At 36.5% G+C, this 16432-nt stretch overlaps 1 protein-coding gene across 1 annotated transcript in view; it reads left to right on the top strand.

The window, feature by feature from the left end:
* Window positions 1-7357: 7357 nt before the first annotated feature.
* Window positions 7358-16432, top strand: part of ptpn3 (protein tyrosine phosphatase non-receptor type 3) — a 41687-nt gene continuing 32612 nt past the window's right edge. Inside the window, exon 1 of the mRNA XM_053487555.1 lies at window positions 7358-7772. The gene's annotated coding sequence lies outside the window, so the exon portion shown is untranslated. The remainder of the gene's footprint in view (window positions 7773-16432) is intronic.

Here is a 16432-nt window from a genome sequence, read left to right on the forward strand (position 1 = left end):
GCGCTGGTTACACACAGCGGCATCTGATGAAGAGGTTATTTTCTGCAGGGCGCGTGGATGAACCCATGACGTCAAAAGGGGTCGTGTAGTCATGAACTTTATATTCTCTCTCTCTCTCTCTCTCTCTCAGTTAAACTAGGTCAGGGCAAAAATGGTAAATTTGCACTGGCAATGCAAATATATTATTTTATATTATTATTGTGTGTAACAGGAGGAAAAAAATAATACTAATAAAAAGAAATTTCCATTTCAAATACTACCAATAACATAAAAACTAACAAATTAATATCTGTTAAGTGCTTTATCCAGATCAGGGTGGTGCTTGACACACAAATCCATTCACACACCTATTCACAATAGTAATGCCAATTTATTTTATAAATATTTTTTGTGACTAAAAGGAAACCAGAGAACCCAGGAGAAACCCAAACAAAGGGATTTACTGTTGTGCATATTTTGACTATATGTCTGTGTGTGTGTGTGTGTGTTGAAACATATTTTTTATATTTGAGGGTCCACAGAGCGCAGGACAGTGGCTTTGTGGTTAGTGCTGTCGCCATAAATTTTCCAGGGTCCAGGTTCGATTCCCACCTTGGGTCTGTGCTTATGAAGTTTCGCACGTTCTCCCCGTGCTTGGTGGGTTTCCTCCAGGTAATCTGGTTATCTCCAGTCCAAAAATATTCAGATTAGGCTAATTGACAATCCCATATCATCCATAGTGTCTGAATGAGCGAGTGAGTGCAATGGATTGGTGAGTGTGAATTCAGGGAATGTTGCCTCATACAGTACAAAACAGTGCTTTTGCAGGCTTATTAAGGGATTATCTGTCCACCCTTACTACAACTGTAATACAAGTGTTAATCAATTACAGTGAATTACAAATTATCTGTGAGAATTTTTAGTTTGTTTATTTTTCTTTTTTATGTAAAGTGACTGATAAAATTTTAAACATCTAATTAAAAATTAGCTTTCATTGACTATTCAAATGCAACCACACTTCACTAATTATTATCTATATGTAAAACATAGAAATGAACATTCATTCATAAAATTCAACAGAATAGTAAGAAGTGGATTCAGAAGCTTTCTCAATTGTATTTAATTTTTTATTTTATTTTTTCTTTATGTATAATTAATTGCCATCAGCCTACTGTACTGTATGTTTGACACTATTTGCAGTTCTATTTATAAGCTGTACTCTTAAACCCTAGGATATTCTTACAGTACTTTGAGTCCAGGGGCTGAAACCAAAAAACAAATTAGACTTGAAAGACAATAGTTGCACACAAGAGTGAATTATTTGGGAAATCTAAACATTTCCGGGTGTCTTAAATCTAAAGTCTTGGTCAAAAACAGTGATTATCAACACTGCTCCTGGAGGACACCGTCCCCTTTACATTTTAGTGTTTAGCTGGCTCTATTACTTTAATTTGGAAAAGGCTGGGAGGTCTTCAAGAGGTCTTCTAGAACAAGGGTTAAGAATTACTGGTTAAATTGTTGCTTAAAACTTGGACTTGGAAAAGTCATTCTTTAAAACTGAAACATATTTATGAGTCACATAGGACAGGGTTGTATAAATTTATAAAGTTGTCTGTTTGATAATATGAGTATTTCTGAGGAAAGGCCATTCATGGTATTTCTTCCGAGAAGCACTGCTGGTGACGCATGAGGTATCTTCAACAAGATATACTATAAAAATGTTATTATTGGTTTTCATTTTTTTTTTTGACAGAAAGTACTTGTTTGTCTGGTAGGCCCATATGACCTATTCACCTGTTTTTAACAGTTCTTTAGGTAACATCTGTTAAAAACTTTACCTGGGTTATGTTGACTCCTGTGGTAGGATCTTTATTTGGAAGCCTGAATGGGCATTATTGCTGTCAGCAAGAGACTTGGTTCCTGAATTACTGTAGCCTGGATCTGGCCGGAACACTGTCAGGGTCAGGCTTGAGATTAAACATGCAATTTGAGCAATCTGTTTACTTTTGTACAGGTCCTGAAAAAGCTTTTCTTGTATGCTAAAGGCTTGCTTTAAAAGACACCCTTTTTTTTTCTTTTTTGGTTTGACACCAAGGCAGCATAAGTAAAATATAAAGTTGAAAATGTCTTTAATTGTATGCAAGTTATAAAGGTGTACTTAGATTCATTGAAAAAACAAAACACTATGAGAAATCTCTTTTCTTATGGATAAATATCTATCAACATAACCATCAACAATATATTTGCAGATGGTTATATCATTATCCTCCACCTCCTCGATTTTGATTGTTCTTGTGGTTAACTGCAGTCCCTAAAGCCCACTGCAAAATGGACTCGCCTGTTTGTATTTCCATTCATGTGTAACCTGTCTGTTTTTTTTATTTCTATTTTTTTATTAACTGTAGTAAAAATAATTCCATAATTTTAATCAGAAACATAAAACAGCTGGAGTTAAGCCACCCCATTCACTAAAAATACCATAGTAATGTAATTAATGTATGTTCATTTTAAAATAAGCAAATAAACTTACCTTACTATGATTATAGTGGGCAATATCCTAGGTAAATAAAATGAAAAAAGATCACTTATATCATCCAGAGTTAATTTTTGCATATGTTTAAGACAAATTAAGTAGGCTAAGGTAAAAATGTATGGCGCTTATTTTGTTTCTTTTTTTGTTCTCTATAGGATAAAAAATACTTATGAAATGACTCCCCTGTCCTTCACCCTTAGAAATCTCCCTAGTACATGAGCACAGCAGACATCCTTTAATGTAATCTTATAGGTTACATAGGTTCATGCTGACCTGTCACCACAGTCTCTCTCTCTCTCTTTCTCTCTCACATGCACAATAAAGTTTATTTTCCCTCTTTAAATTTCTTTTTAAATAGTCTAAAATCAAACAAAGAGCCTAAATAGCTTAGTTAGGTTTACATGAAAGTTCGAGAACTCTATGTTCCTATTTGAAAATGAGAAATACTAAATGATTGGGTCTATATTTGAACCTAAGGATTGGAGGTTAAGGTACAGTCACAATTGATTTATGTCGAAAGATGATACTCAGCTACACAAATAATCATGCAAAAGCAGCTATTGTATTAATACAAAACAGGCTACAGCTTATGTAAGAGATTAGTGATAAATTGCATGCATATCATAAACTACTCAAGTGTAATTAGGTAGAAAAAAAAAGCTATTTAAAACATTTTATTGATTGTTTCAATACTAGAAATTCTTTAAAATGTGCATGCCTTTATTCTTGTATTGTCTTGCATGAGTCTGGATAAGTTCAATTAAAAGAAGAAAGATCAAAATTACTGGGTATTTACCTATTTAAATGAAATCTGTATATGTTTTGCTCCATAGCAATTTACAAAACTAGTGTTTTTATGTTAATAATGAATAATACCTTATGCATTAAGGTGGCACAGTGGCTTAGTGTGTATGTTCTTCTCATGCTTGGTGTGTTTTCTCCCACAATCCAAAGACATGTAGATTAGGCTAATTGGCATTCCCACATTGCCTGCACTGTGCGAATGAGCGTGTAAGTGTGTGTATGTGTGTGTCCTATGATGGATTATCAGACTGTACAGCGTGTACCCTGCCTTGTGCCCTAAGTCTCCTGGAATAGGCTCCATGCCCACTATAGGAAATGATTGCTGCTAAAGGTGCAAGCTATTTAATCACATAGTAGCATTGTCAACATGCTTTTTTTTGTTTTGGGCCTTATTATTCTTAAATAAATAATGCCATTGTGAAGCTATGTGTTGTTATTCCTTTGAGGTTGTATTAACCTAATACTAAGACCCGCTATGATCAGATGATTTTTATTATGCATCTACACAACATATATTTAACAGAGGGTGCACTAACTTTCGTACATGATAAATCAGTCATACATTTATATTTTTGTTTGCCTTGCTACATTAAGAATACAGGTAAGGTAAATTATCGTCATGCTTGGTAGTGTGTTACTTTATCATATATAACCTAACACATCTTCTTAATTGGGGTCATAAATGTGTGTAAAATTTGCCATGTGTCCATATGTCCAACTGACATCTTGCTTCAAAATGTAAAGAAAACTTGATTGTACATTTTGTTTTTTATATTATCATGCTCCATTTAGACACTGCTAGTACTGAGAGTGCCATCGGAATGCTTCCACTTGGTGTGATGAAAGCAGACGTTGACAGATGGCTTGGAGGTGCCAGGAATACCATTTCCTGCATAACTGTCAGAGCAGTTGGAAATAGAAAATTCATCAGCACATTCTGACTAATCAGATTTGAAAATAGGCCAGTGTTGTCATAGGAAATACTGTAAAACTAGAATGTACAATATTTGGACAATATCCAGATGAGTCTTGGTAAACTTTATCCTACAGTGAAATGAAACATTAACACATTTGTGTTGGAGGTCAAAAGACATAAAGCAAGGGATCAAAATGTCAGCTTTCATTTCCTGATACCTAAATATTTGAAATAACTTAGAACATCATGGCACCTTTCATTTGAACCTACTAATTTTCCATTTGAGTTTAAGCAATTATTTGCCCAAAATTTTTTACACTTGGTTTGAGCCCTGGGGACTGCATATGTTGTAAGAAAGGATAAACCAACATTAAGGCCAGTGAACTGTCTTGAAGGAAGAAAAGCAAGACATTTTGAAGCTGGGAAAGGAGGAAAATCAATTAAAACTGGACAAGCACTGGGCATTATATATATATATATATATATATATATATATATATATATATATATATATATATATATATATATACTTTCAGACATATATATGGTCCAAGGTTTGTTATAAGTCGACCATAAGTTGTTCCACTTTTTACTATTGACATAACACTGAAAGCACATAACTGTTCTGGATGTTTTTCTGTCATTACAGTTTTTCTTCATTGCTACAAAGGGGCCAAACCTGTGTTCCACTATGACAAGTTTCCTTTGCAGAAAATTAGCGCCGTGAATACGGGGTTCACCAAAGCTGGAATTGAAGCTCTCTAGTGGCCACTACAGAGCCCTGACCTCAGAGATTAATTAAAGAGCTGACTGAGGCTCTACATCAGTACCTAACCTCACTAAAGGTCTTGTGGCTGAATTGGCAAATCCCCAAAGACATGGTCCAATATTGAGGACTAAATCTATAATGAAATGTTTAAAAAGAACATATAAATGTGATGGTCAGGTTTCCACAAACTTTTGGACATATATTTATTTTTACAGGTAACATTTATTTCATCCTTCTTTTTCACAAAATCTATGTAGCTTCCTTATTCCTTATTTATAAAGGCTGTATTGCTTTGTCATAGGTGACCTCTAGCCCAAATAAAAAAAACTACCCACATGCAGTATCCGTTATGAACGCTAGAGGCACTGTTATAACCTTATTAAAACAGAATGATTAATGTTTATACATTTATATTTTTTATATTTTATATTAGTTTGCCTTAAAGCTTTCTGCAGTGATTATACTTGTTACCTTTTTTTCTGAAAACGGAACGTGTTTTGTTCTTAGAACTTTTATCACTTCCCCCATAGGGAGAACTAAGGAGCCTGCTGGGTGAGAGACTTGTGTGGGTGTGGGTCTTTTTTAAGAGTCTAAAGAATGATATGTTAAAAGATGGTTGAAACATGAAAGATAGATTTTTAGTGATCATTTTAATTACTGTTTTTTTATGAGAATTTGCTCAATAAAAAACTTTGAATGTTAGCCTATTATTACTACAGTTTAGTGGTGCTTTTGAGTTGTGTCATGCACTTCTATAATATTTACATGTAAACATTAGTGTTGCTCTCAGGTTCTTAGTATAGCCTGAGATGCTGATGGGTTTGCAGGAGATTTTTATCTTTACGCATATAAATGGCATTTACAGAGTATAACTTAAGATTTAAAATTATTTACATTTTGATTTCTTACTTTGTCATGCATGTTTTTTGTAAACCACTATGTGATTAAAGGTCAGCCAGTGCCTAAACTGGATGCAGTGCTAGTCTTAAGCATGGTAACAAACCTGTGCCATGTGCCAAGTTGTGAGTGCAAACAATAACTTGATTTGTACTATGTTTGTTTGGAATGTTAGATGAAATCCAACATGTGAACCAGACTAGACTGACAAACTAATGCTTTTGCTAACACTTATTTATAGGATGCACAGAACAATAGTACTGTCTCCTGACTGATAAGTTACAGTGTGATCCTCAGAAACAGTAAGGCTGAAAGCCTGTGCTTGTAGGCCCTTATATAACGGACAGGAAATCATAAAAACATATGTGCTGTTCTTGCCTCATTGGTGTATAATAACTTTTTTTTAACTGTAAGTGTATAATCTATGCTAGTTGCTACTATAGTGGGTTGTATGAGTAGCTCTGGAGAGTTTGAGTCAAGTCAAGTAGGCTTTTATTGTCATTTCAACCATATACATTTTAGTATACAGTAAAACAAAACAACTTTCCTCCAAGACCAAGATGCTACAATCTAAATTAACAACCTAAATTAACAAAACTAGCTAAGAACTGTACAAAAAGACAACATACAGTGCAAGTTTAAATGTGCAAACAAGAGCAACAACACAACACAATTCAACACAATGCAATACTCAGCCAATTTGCAGTGACTACCTACATAGTACACAGAGCTGAGTAAATGTAGTGCAAATAAATTGTCCATGAGATGGTAAATGCAGCATTTTTTGTTGAAGTAGCAGCGAAAAAAAGTTATTGTGCAAATGGCATCTAGTAAATATTGTGCAAAAAAAAAAACAACAACAATTGCAGGTTGGTGTGCAAAATTGCTAGATGGTGATCATTTGGGTGTATGTGTGTGTGTTTGTCAGTCCACTCCAGTCATTTTGAGGAGGCGGATGGCTTGTGGGAAAAAAACTGTTACACAGTCTGGGTGTAAGGGCCCGAATGCTTCAGCACTTACAGGTATTTCCAGATGGCAGGAGGGTGAAGAGAGTGTATGAGGGGTGTGTATGATCAGCCACAATGCTAGTAACTTTGCGGTTAAGAATACCTGGCACAGTGAATGACTCCTAAAAAAAATATTTATAAAAATCATCAACCAGCATCAGGGTCAGCCTTGCAGCCTAAAGTAACAAACTTGGCATGTCAGTTACACCCTTGTGAGTGTGTAACTTAAAGAAGGAGAAATGTGCAAACCAAATCCAACTCAATACAGTGTATTTAAAACACACGATGGGAAAAGGTTTATGAATTAAGTACAGTATGCTGAACATAAAGGACGCAGTGGTGGTGTTTTTGCCAGTGTTTATCTTCAGGTAGACATGGGCGTGGATTGTTGACGCGAGGGAGACAGCGCCCTGCTCCGGGCACGCGCACCTCTGATTCCTCCTTTTTCTTCTTCTTTATAACCAGAACTTCATTAAAAAATAATAATAATTTAAGAACGTACAAAAAAATGTCAGTTGTGAGTTTTTTTGGTTTTCCAGGAAGCATTAAGGTATGCTAGCTGCCATGAGAAGACAAAGAGAAGGGATATATAATCGCACGTGCAGTTAGGCTGTGTTTAACTGTAACTCCGCGCGCTGCAGGTCAGACATCAATGAGCCGAGCGCGCGCGCGCTGACGACTGAATTTACCACACTCCCGAAGGAAGCTGTAAAAAGAGAGAGAGAGAGAGAGACGCGGCGTTTTCCGGAAGTTTACCAACACCTGCGACGACGCTTGTCGAAACATGGAAGCAGCAGCAGCAGGGTTTTCGCAGGGGATGTCGAGACAACGCAAAGCAGAGTGAGGAAAGCAGGACTTCGGACGCAGGTAAGTCGTTTCAAACAGACTACATTAATCTCTAACAGTTTCTCTGTGTACTCGATATACAGTAGCTTCACGCTAACAACACAACTTTTTTCACTACAGTAAGTTTGAGGTTTCCCAAATGGCGTCTGGTTTGGGTAATGAACTCAACCTTGAACACGGGTCAGGGGGATTAAAATACACACAAACACACGTATTTCTCTGCTCAGGCATGTCAAACTCTTCGCCATGGAGCAGAACATGAAGGCGTGGTTGCTTCATTCTAATTAAAAACCGTAAAGAAGGGGCCGAAGTCCAAACCCATCCCTTTCCCGAACCTAGTGCGCTACATAGGGGGTAAAAACCCTTACTTGTAGTGCACGCATATCGACGACAAGGAGGCAATTGGAATTCGGCCCTGGGATTCAGTTTCGACTTGCGTTTTAAAACGCAAAACAAACCGAAGAAAAACTGTTATTTTAATGAGCTTTATGAAACTGAAGTTCTTTGCGTTTTTGTTAAACAAAGTTTAAATAAAACATTTTAATTATATTCTTAAAGTTTGCGCTGAAAGACATTTGGCCATGAGTGGAGTTTGACATAAAGCTTCTTCTTAAATGGAATAACTAGTGGTTTTTTTCAGGCAGGGTTTTAAAACAGCCGATGCTCTCCTCAAAACAATAAAAACTCCCCAAAATAATAAAAACTGATTAATTAAATATCTACATGCAATATTGATCATGTAATCCATCCATTTAGGAACCTCTGTAGTCCAACTACGGTAGAGACCAATGGTGATCATTGTATTTAGTCCAATTTTTACGACCTTGGTTGGACCTTCAGGCTACATTCACACACCACAGGCAATTAGAGAATGCCAGTTAGTCTAATCTACATGTCTTTGGACCGTGGGAGGAAACTGGGGTACCTGGAGGAAACTTACGATGCACAGGAAGAACATATAAAATCCATGCACACAGACCCTGAGGTGGGAATGTTTATAGTAGAGTAAGATGATTTTATTTGCCGTACATTCCAGTTTGGAAGCTGGGTGGGAGAGCGCAGGATACAGCCCCCAACCTGAACCCAGAGCCTTAACCATTTGAGCCACTGCTGCCCAATGTTATCCAGGGTGATGTACATTTTTATCTCATTATACATCTGAGCAGTTGAGGGTTAATAGTCTCGTTTAAGGGCCCAAAAGTGGTAGCTTGGCAAACCTTGTCTTTTCAGGTCTTGTTTTGTGCACAGGGACATTCTCATGCTGGACTTCTTTTGGGTCTCTTAGTTTTAGTAAAAGACATTCTAGGTATTTATGCTTTCAAGTAACAATGGTTTTGGGGAAAAAAGCCACATGGTGTGTGGTCAAGTGTCTATATACATGTCTTTTTTTTAGTGTGGCTGCATTCTGAAACTTTGAATCCAATGTTTGCTGTGATGAGTGAATAAAGTAGCTTTTTTGTAGATAGGAGCAAGGAGTGAAACATGGTCACTTCCCCATTGAGATTGTCTAAAATTGTTCTTCCATTAAACACTAATATGACTGAACCAGAAGTAGACCTTTATGATATCAGGGTTGCACTTAACCACTTCTCACAGGAACAACAGAAATATAGCAGCAAGCATCAAACTAGTACCAGTGAAGCTAACCACATCTAAAACGTGTCAATATACACACATTCAGTGTGCTTTTTAGTGTGAACAGAAGCATGAGTTTGTATAACAGAGACTGAGAAGTTAAAAAAACACAAGAGAACATGACGTCCACTATTTTTTTCTTTTAACCAACTCTTAAAATGTTATTCATTTTAAGAGTTGAAATCTTACGCATACATGACCCTACACACTACAGTACAAACAACTCTGGCATGCACTTTGTCTTTGCATGCAAAAATCTTGCACACACACTATTCAGTCACCAAGCTATTGTTTCACAGGTGTATAGATGCAAGGGATTATTTCATATCAGGGGTATTAAAATCAGGCATGGTCACATGGGCTCGCTATTCAGTAAGCAGTAGTTGGCGGCACATAGTTGTTCAGTCTTTGTTAAACTATTCTAGAAGGAGGAGAGAAACAGGAAGGGGAGAACAGAGTGGGTGTATTATTAAGAACACATTTCATATGAATTTATGTCTAGATTTTAAGAAAATAGAATGCATGCCCATATGCAAAAAGCTGTTTTTGACTACATCTGTCATTTAAGATTATTATTTATCATGCTGTAAATTAAATAACAGAATACAGTCATGACAGTCCCTTTATTTCTGTGTATAATTCTCTGCTATGCTAATGCCATTATCACAGCATTTTACCAGTGATTGATAACATCAAAGCTAAATTTTTTTCTCGGTGTGGCAGAGCCATGCTGCTTCACATCTTAAACACTGGCCACGTCACAAACTCCTTTAATGTCCCAAACTCGTTTAAAATGGCTTGTAGTGAGGTCAGGACTGAACGTTGAATGTAGCAGTAACCCCCAGTGAAGCTCCTGTAATGTGCAATTGGTGTTTCCGAATGATTAAGTGTACAGTTCTTACAGACACATGCGTCTCTTCTGCAAGTTGATGTCAAATTATCTGTCGATTGTGTGTTATTTTGTTCTACTTGCTATTACAGTCTTTTTTATAAAATTTGCAATGTTTTAAAAGACTTTCAATCACTTTTATGCCATCATTTGCAAAAAATTTCATCACAAATCCCAGTTTGACTTGAATACCTTTCGTATAACAGACTCATTACCGTCTTTTATCAACCTGTCATTTTGACATATACAGGAAACAAAGGCACGTTTATTTACTATAATATACTGGAGAAATCTGTAGTGTTTATTATATATATTTTGCTATAGTAATTTTACCACAATAAGGTCCAAATCCACCATAGCGTTTACTATAGTATTTTTTTTCTTTCTTTTTTTTCTTCTAAGGAACAATGTGTGATTTTTAAACATCCCAATTCAGATTAAGTCCTTTGTTTGCTGTTACAATAACTTCCACTCTTATGGGCAGGCTTTGCATTAGGTTGTGGAACTTGGCTGTAGTTGGTTTGCCTTGGCTCACTGGTGTCTGATGAAAAGTGCTACTGTAGGATGCAGATGCTTCCATACTAACCTTAGCAAACCATGTCTTAATGGTGCCTTCTTTCTGCACAACGGCGTTCATCCTAGAACTGGTATGATTTCCTTATTTCAGGTAAAGAGAAATATACAAATTTACAGCAAACAAAAACATTATGTAATGGCAGTTTTGCGCATCTAACTTTATCACAACAGCAACCACATATTGTTGTCACTGATGGATGTTTGCCCTCCCAAACATTTGCATCTCCCAGTGTTTGGACACATCATGTATAAGACTAACTATCTCAAGGTACATTCAAATATTTTTTACAATGTGCAATTTTTATTATATTGGGGAAAATGATTTTAGAAAATTGTAGTGTTTTATATAATAAAGTGTTTTCATTTGCTTTCCTTTTGATCAGTACATTGAACATCAAACATCGTATTTAATTAATTTAAACATTAAAGGAACTGTATTAATACTACTGCTAATAATATCGTCATCGTCATCATCATCATCATCATCATGTGTCTGTCCAGACTGTCTGTGAACTTAAACCTTTCCTCCTGATTTGCTGATGAACCACTTATTCCTTCTACATCATATTGTTTTAAGCATGACTCCTATTTTAGATACATGAGTGGGTTTTTCCCTGGTAATATGAATAAAAATATATTTCTGAGGGATCCTTATATGGCTAAACTATTATTTCCTCTTCTTTACAAAAACAGGGGACGCATTGACTTTGAATTGTTGGAGAGAGTTTTTGCATGGTGGATATAGAGTAATCATCTCATGTAACCCTTTTCCGCAACCTTCACCGGAGCACACTTGGTGTTTAATAAGTTTAATAATAAACAATTCATTCTCCTGGCCTCTTGTCCGAACAGGCTTTTGTTTACTATAGAAGCTTGTCAAGGATCATTAAAATTCACCTGATTGTTTGCCTAAGTATGAATGTCATAAATATTAGTGCTGAAAATGGCCAGTGCTGTATTACTGAATATGATGAATGTAAGTACACCTGGCCATAACATTCTGGACCACCAAGTCTTTCTTTTATGCTAAAGGTTGTGCTAATCGCGCATCCCGGCTTTGATGCCGTCGTCAGCCTTTGTTCTTTCCCAAGAATCATGCTGTGGTATGCAAAGTATTTCCAGAGTGTTCATTAGTGGTGGATCCTGTAGATGTTCTGTTTCCATCTGAACTTTTGCCTTACAAACAAATGGACATTGTGTGAGGTTGATATTGTCATTACATGAATAATAACAGTGTGATGCTTACACAAATCCACACAGTCCCGAAAGTTCAAAGAGGGTAGTAATATTTATAATATGCAAAATGTTGTCATGTTGAGAAGTTGACTCTGGGTGTTGTAATTGCGAAATTTAGTGAGTGCAGCAGCTTTTAACACCAAGTCCCTTGAGCTGCTATTATTTAATTTAACCAGCAAGGAATATACATTTTGAACCAATATAAAGCTTAAACAAACAACAGTAGCACAATAATGGTATACATGAACCACCCACAGCCTTTTGGCATTTGTCAACTACTGTACGTCCTTTTATAGCACAAGATAACATGGAAAATATGTAGAACACAGGAAAACAAGCCGTGGCATGGTGTTGGTGTTGGAACGGAATGTGTTTATATGGACCTCCATATCTTTTATAGACATGCTTCTTAACTCTACTACCATCTCAGTCAGGAATAGAAAGGAAATCATGGTGAAATCCTAAAATACGAAAGTTCTCAGCATAGCCATATACATTTATTTAGTGTATGCCATGTTTCTGAAAAACCATAATGCCAAGAAACTTGTTTGTAGTTGGACCCAGAATCTGTATAAAACTCGACCCTCTGTATAAACTGTTGAGATCATTAAAGGTGTTTTCACATAATGATTGAATACACCAATCATCACTTAAATGCCCAGATATGGTTTATAAAAACACCGTTTTGGTAGAAATAGATAATACTGTATTCCACGATTGAAATGTAAAATGGCTTGCCACAAATAAATAAATCCACAGCTGCAGTGTAAAGAATAAGTAGTATTATAGCCTACTATTACTGCTAATCTTTTAGCTTGATTTCTACAATGATCACAGCCGTAGTGATAATAACCAGACAATAGCCACGCAGTTCCAGTGTTTCAACTTGTGTCACTGTATAAATGTTTAATGGTAATTGTTGTTAATTTAGCTATAATCTAAAATTATGGGTGCTTTTATTATCTACGCTACTGACAGAAAGTTTTCCGACCTCTTCAAGTTTTCCTCATTTTACATGTTTAAGACTTCTCTTAAAATGGATTCAAATCCTTTTACACACAATTCTCCACAGTTACAAAGTACAAACAAGTGCTTGGTGTGTTTTGCTTATTTATTATAAATAATTAAGTAACTAAGTGAATAAATAATATAAATAAATATCTCTTGTACCAAAGTATTCAGAGCCATAATTTAGTAATGGTTTAAAGCACCTTTGGCAGCAAAGACATCCTCAGGTCTGTGAACGATGCTACCTGCTTGGCACATCTTTCTTTTGGAAGTTTCGTCCATTATTCTTGCCAGAAACTTTCAAGCTCTATCAGGTTGGATGGGCAACATTAACACACAGCCATTTTCAGGTTTCTCTAGAGATGCTTTTTTCTGTTCAGGACCGAACTCTGGCTCGGCCACTGCAGGAAATTTACAGAGGTGTACTGAAGCCACTCCTGTGGTTTCTGGGCAAAATGTTTTGGGTCCTTGTCTTGTTGAAATGTAAACCATTATCCCAGGCTGAGATCCTGAGCACTTTGGGGAAAGTTTTCACTTAAGAAAAGTCTTTATTTTTCAGCATCTATTTTTCGTCCTCTATACATGACAATTCATGTATAGCCACTCTTCAAATTGTGGTAAAACATTGTCGTTCCTTTGTAGTCCCTCAGGTGGTGTGTTTTAAGCTGCTCATACATCGCCAGGCAGCAAAGTTCCGCATGTGGTAGGAGCAAATAATTTGCTAAGTTCGTTTAGAATGTAAAATAAAATGTACTATTGAATCAGAAATATTAATAAAATCATGGTAGTTACAGAACCCCAATACAAATTTAATTAGCACCAAGGAATCATGATAATATTCAGCTGGTTCGTGGTGAATCCCATCCTTTATACAAACTAACTATTCTCCCAATCCTAGTTGCAGAAAAACATACTTACAGCAAGATGCTGCCACCATCATGTTTGACTGTAGGGATGGTTTTAATAGGGTGATGTGTACTGTCTGCTGATAGGACCAGAAGATTTTGTTTTTCATGGTTTGAGAGTCCTTCAGGGTTTTTTTGGCAAACTCCCAGCAGGCTGACCTGCACCTTTTTGTGAAGTATGGCTTCTCCCATCTCCACATGGGACCTCAGGATCTACTTTATAGTGTACAATCGGGTCCTTGGTTACCTGTCTGACCCCAAATGTCCTGGTGCAATCTTTTCTTGTCTACAGTTAAGTACCTTGACCTCATGGCTTTGTTCTCATGTTCACTCTGTCATACACCATTTACAATGACACAGGTGTGTGCCTTTCCTAATTACTTGAATTCAGTGAATTCAGTTAGGCGTAGGTGGAGTCCTCAAAAGCCATAGTCACAACAAAGAATTTGAATACTTATGTAAATAGGACATTTTATTCAATATGTCTTTTAAGAAAAAGCGTGAATTAATCTTGAAACAAAATGTCATGTTATTGGTACCCTGAAAATCACTAAAGACAACAAGTTTATATAGTACTAATGTTCCTCAAATATGGTGTGGTTTAAATTAGAGTGAAATGCCGAGGATCATTTGTGTCATCTTGATGATTCCTTGTCGTGGATGTCTCCTATCTGTGGACGTTTAGAACAACAGAACAGAATAACATTTAAGGAGAAATCCACAGAAGAAACATTTGACTACCTGGAATAAGAGACCTTGTTTAATAAACATTAATGTCCACTGTTGGCTCAGAGCATGTGCAAGTGTAAGACTGAATGGAAAAATCCAAGAGGGTAAATGATTTTTACACACACACATATGCCCATATACAGTGGTAAAGTTTAGAGCGTGTTAGTGGTATTCATTTTGTTATGCTATGTTCTATAAGATGATCTCATAAAAAGAAAGAAAAAACAAAACAGTAAAGGTGGCATGTGCTGTCATGTCAAGTGATGACACCCTGCAAAGTCATTACTTAGTAATACCCACTTTTAGCAGATGTCACAGTGTTTCCATTCTTATTTAAAGATTTTCCAGCCAAAAATATATCTAGGTTTAGAGATATAGTTTGGTACCATTTCACGTGTATAGCGTATTTTTATCAGTGGACTGTGAGGCCCGTTCTGAAAGTTTCAGCTTATATTTCTTGCTGTTGATCATAGTGGATCATTGCTCTGTTGTGGATGCCAGCTTCTTTTCAGCTTCAGTTTTGACTGACTTTTTTTTATATTTGCTTCCAGGATAGTCTGATATTTAGTGAAATCCATTTCTCCATCTACCACCGGATTTTTGTGCCAAAGGCCGCTGGTTGATTTTTATTTTCTCTTAATTTATTCTAAAAAGACTTTAGCTGATCTAGATGTTGTTTTTGCATACCTCACACATACTGCTACTTTGGTTGGATTTAGTTAAGGTGTGTGCTTGTTTATCATGTTCTTTAAGTAATTAATAGGTGCCACTGTGGTGTAGTGGTTAGCTCTGTGGCCTCACACACCTAGGGTCGAGGGTTCGAATCCCTTTGCGTCTATACCTGTGGAGTTTGTCGTCCTTCCCAAGCTTTGGTGGGTTTCCTTGAACAGTCCAAAGACATGTAGTTTCTCTTTATTAAATTGATTGACCTTGTATTGAATTTACTGGGATGCTCACTTCTGGAATGGTTGGCAACTCTTTTTGAAGGCTCTACATTTCTGAGCAGTATTACTCAGTGAAAAAGTGAATTTCAAATTGGCCTTTTAACACTTCTTTGATAAATGAGGAGCATTATACAAAAGTTATTACTAAGCAGTCTGTTTGGACAAGAGCAGTGATAATAGTGGACAAAAACAGCACTGGAACGTGTAACTATATGTATCACTCCACGTCACAGGTGTTTTAATAACCATTAATCACCTTAACTGTCGGTCGCCAGCGTGGGTGTAAGTAGGTCATTATTGAAGAGAGGGCAACAGGCAACGGAAAACCCATAATCAAAACGAGACACAGAAGCACTTTCAGCAAGAAAACACGCCTGATGACATCTTAAAGAACACTTTGTGTCATTCCGAATCACCTCAGAACCATCCGTGCCCCTTTGTTTATGGCTACAAAGCTAACTAGCTTCTCACAAAAGACTGAATCCTGAATCACTCTCCAACCCCTGAATCACATTTACTGCTATTTGGAATTCAATCCTGGAAATGGGAAGTTATATAAAGAGAACTTTTGTGATTTACAGGATTGTCCACCATCTCCAAGTTTTATTCTTCTCACCTTTTTGGCTACATAGTACTGGTAAGAATTGTAAACTACTTTTTACCCCTGTTATTTACCCTAACTTACCCTATCTTGAAGGCAGTGGTGGCTCAGTCGTTTAAGACTGTGGGTTACTGGGTTACTGATCGGAAGGTCGGGGG

Source organism: Clarias gariepinus, chromosome 26, assembly GCF_024256425.1.
Source record: "Clarias gariepinus isolate MV-2021 ecotype Netherlands chromosome 26, CGAR_prim_01v2, whole genome shotgun sequence".
NCBI classification, from domain to species: domain Eukaryota; kingdom Metazoa; phylum Chordata; class Actinopteri; order Siluriformes; family Clariidae; genus Clarias; species Clarias gariepinus.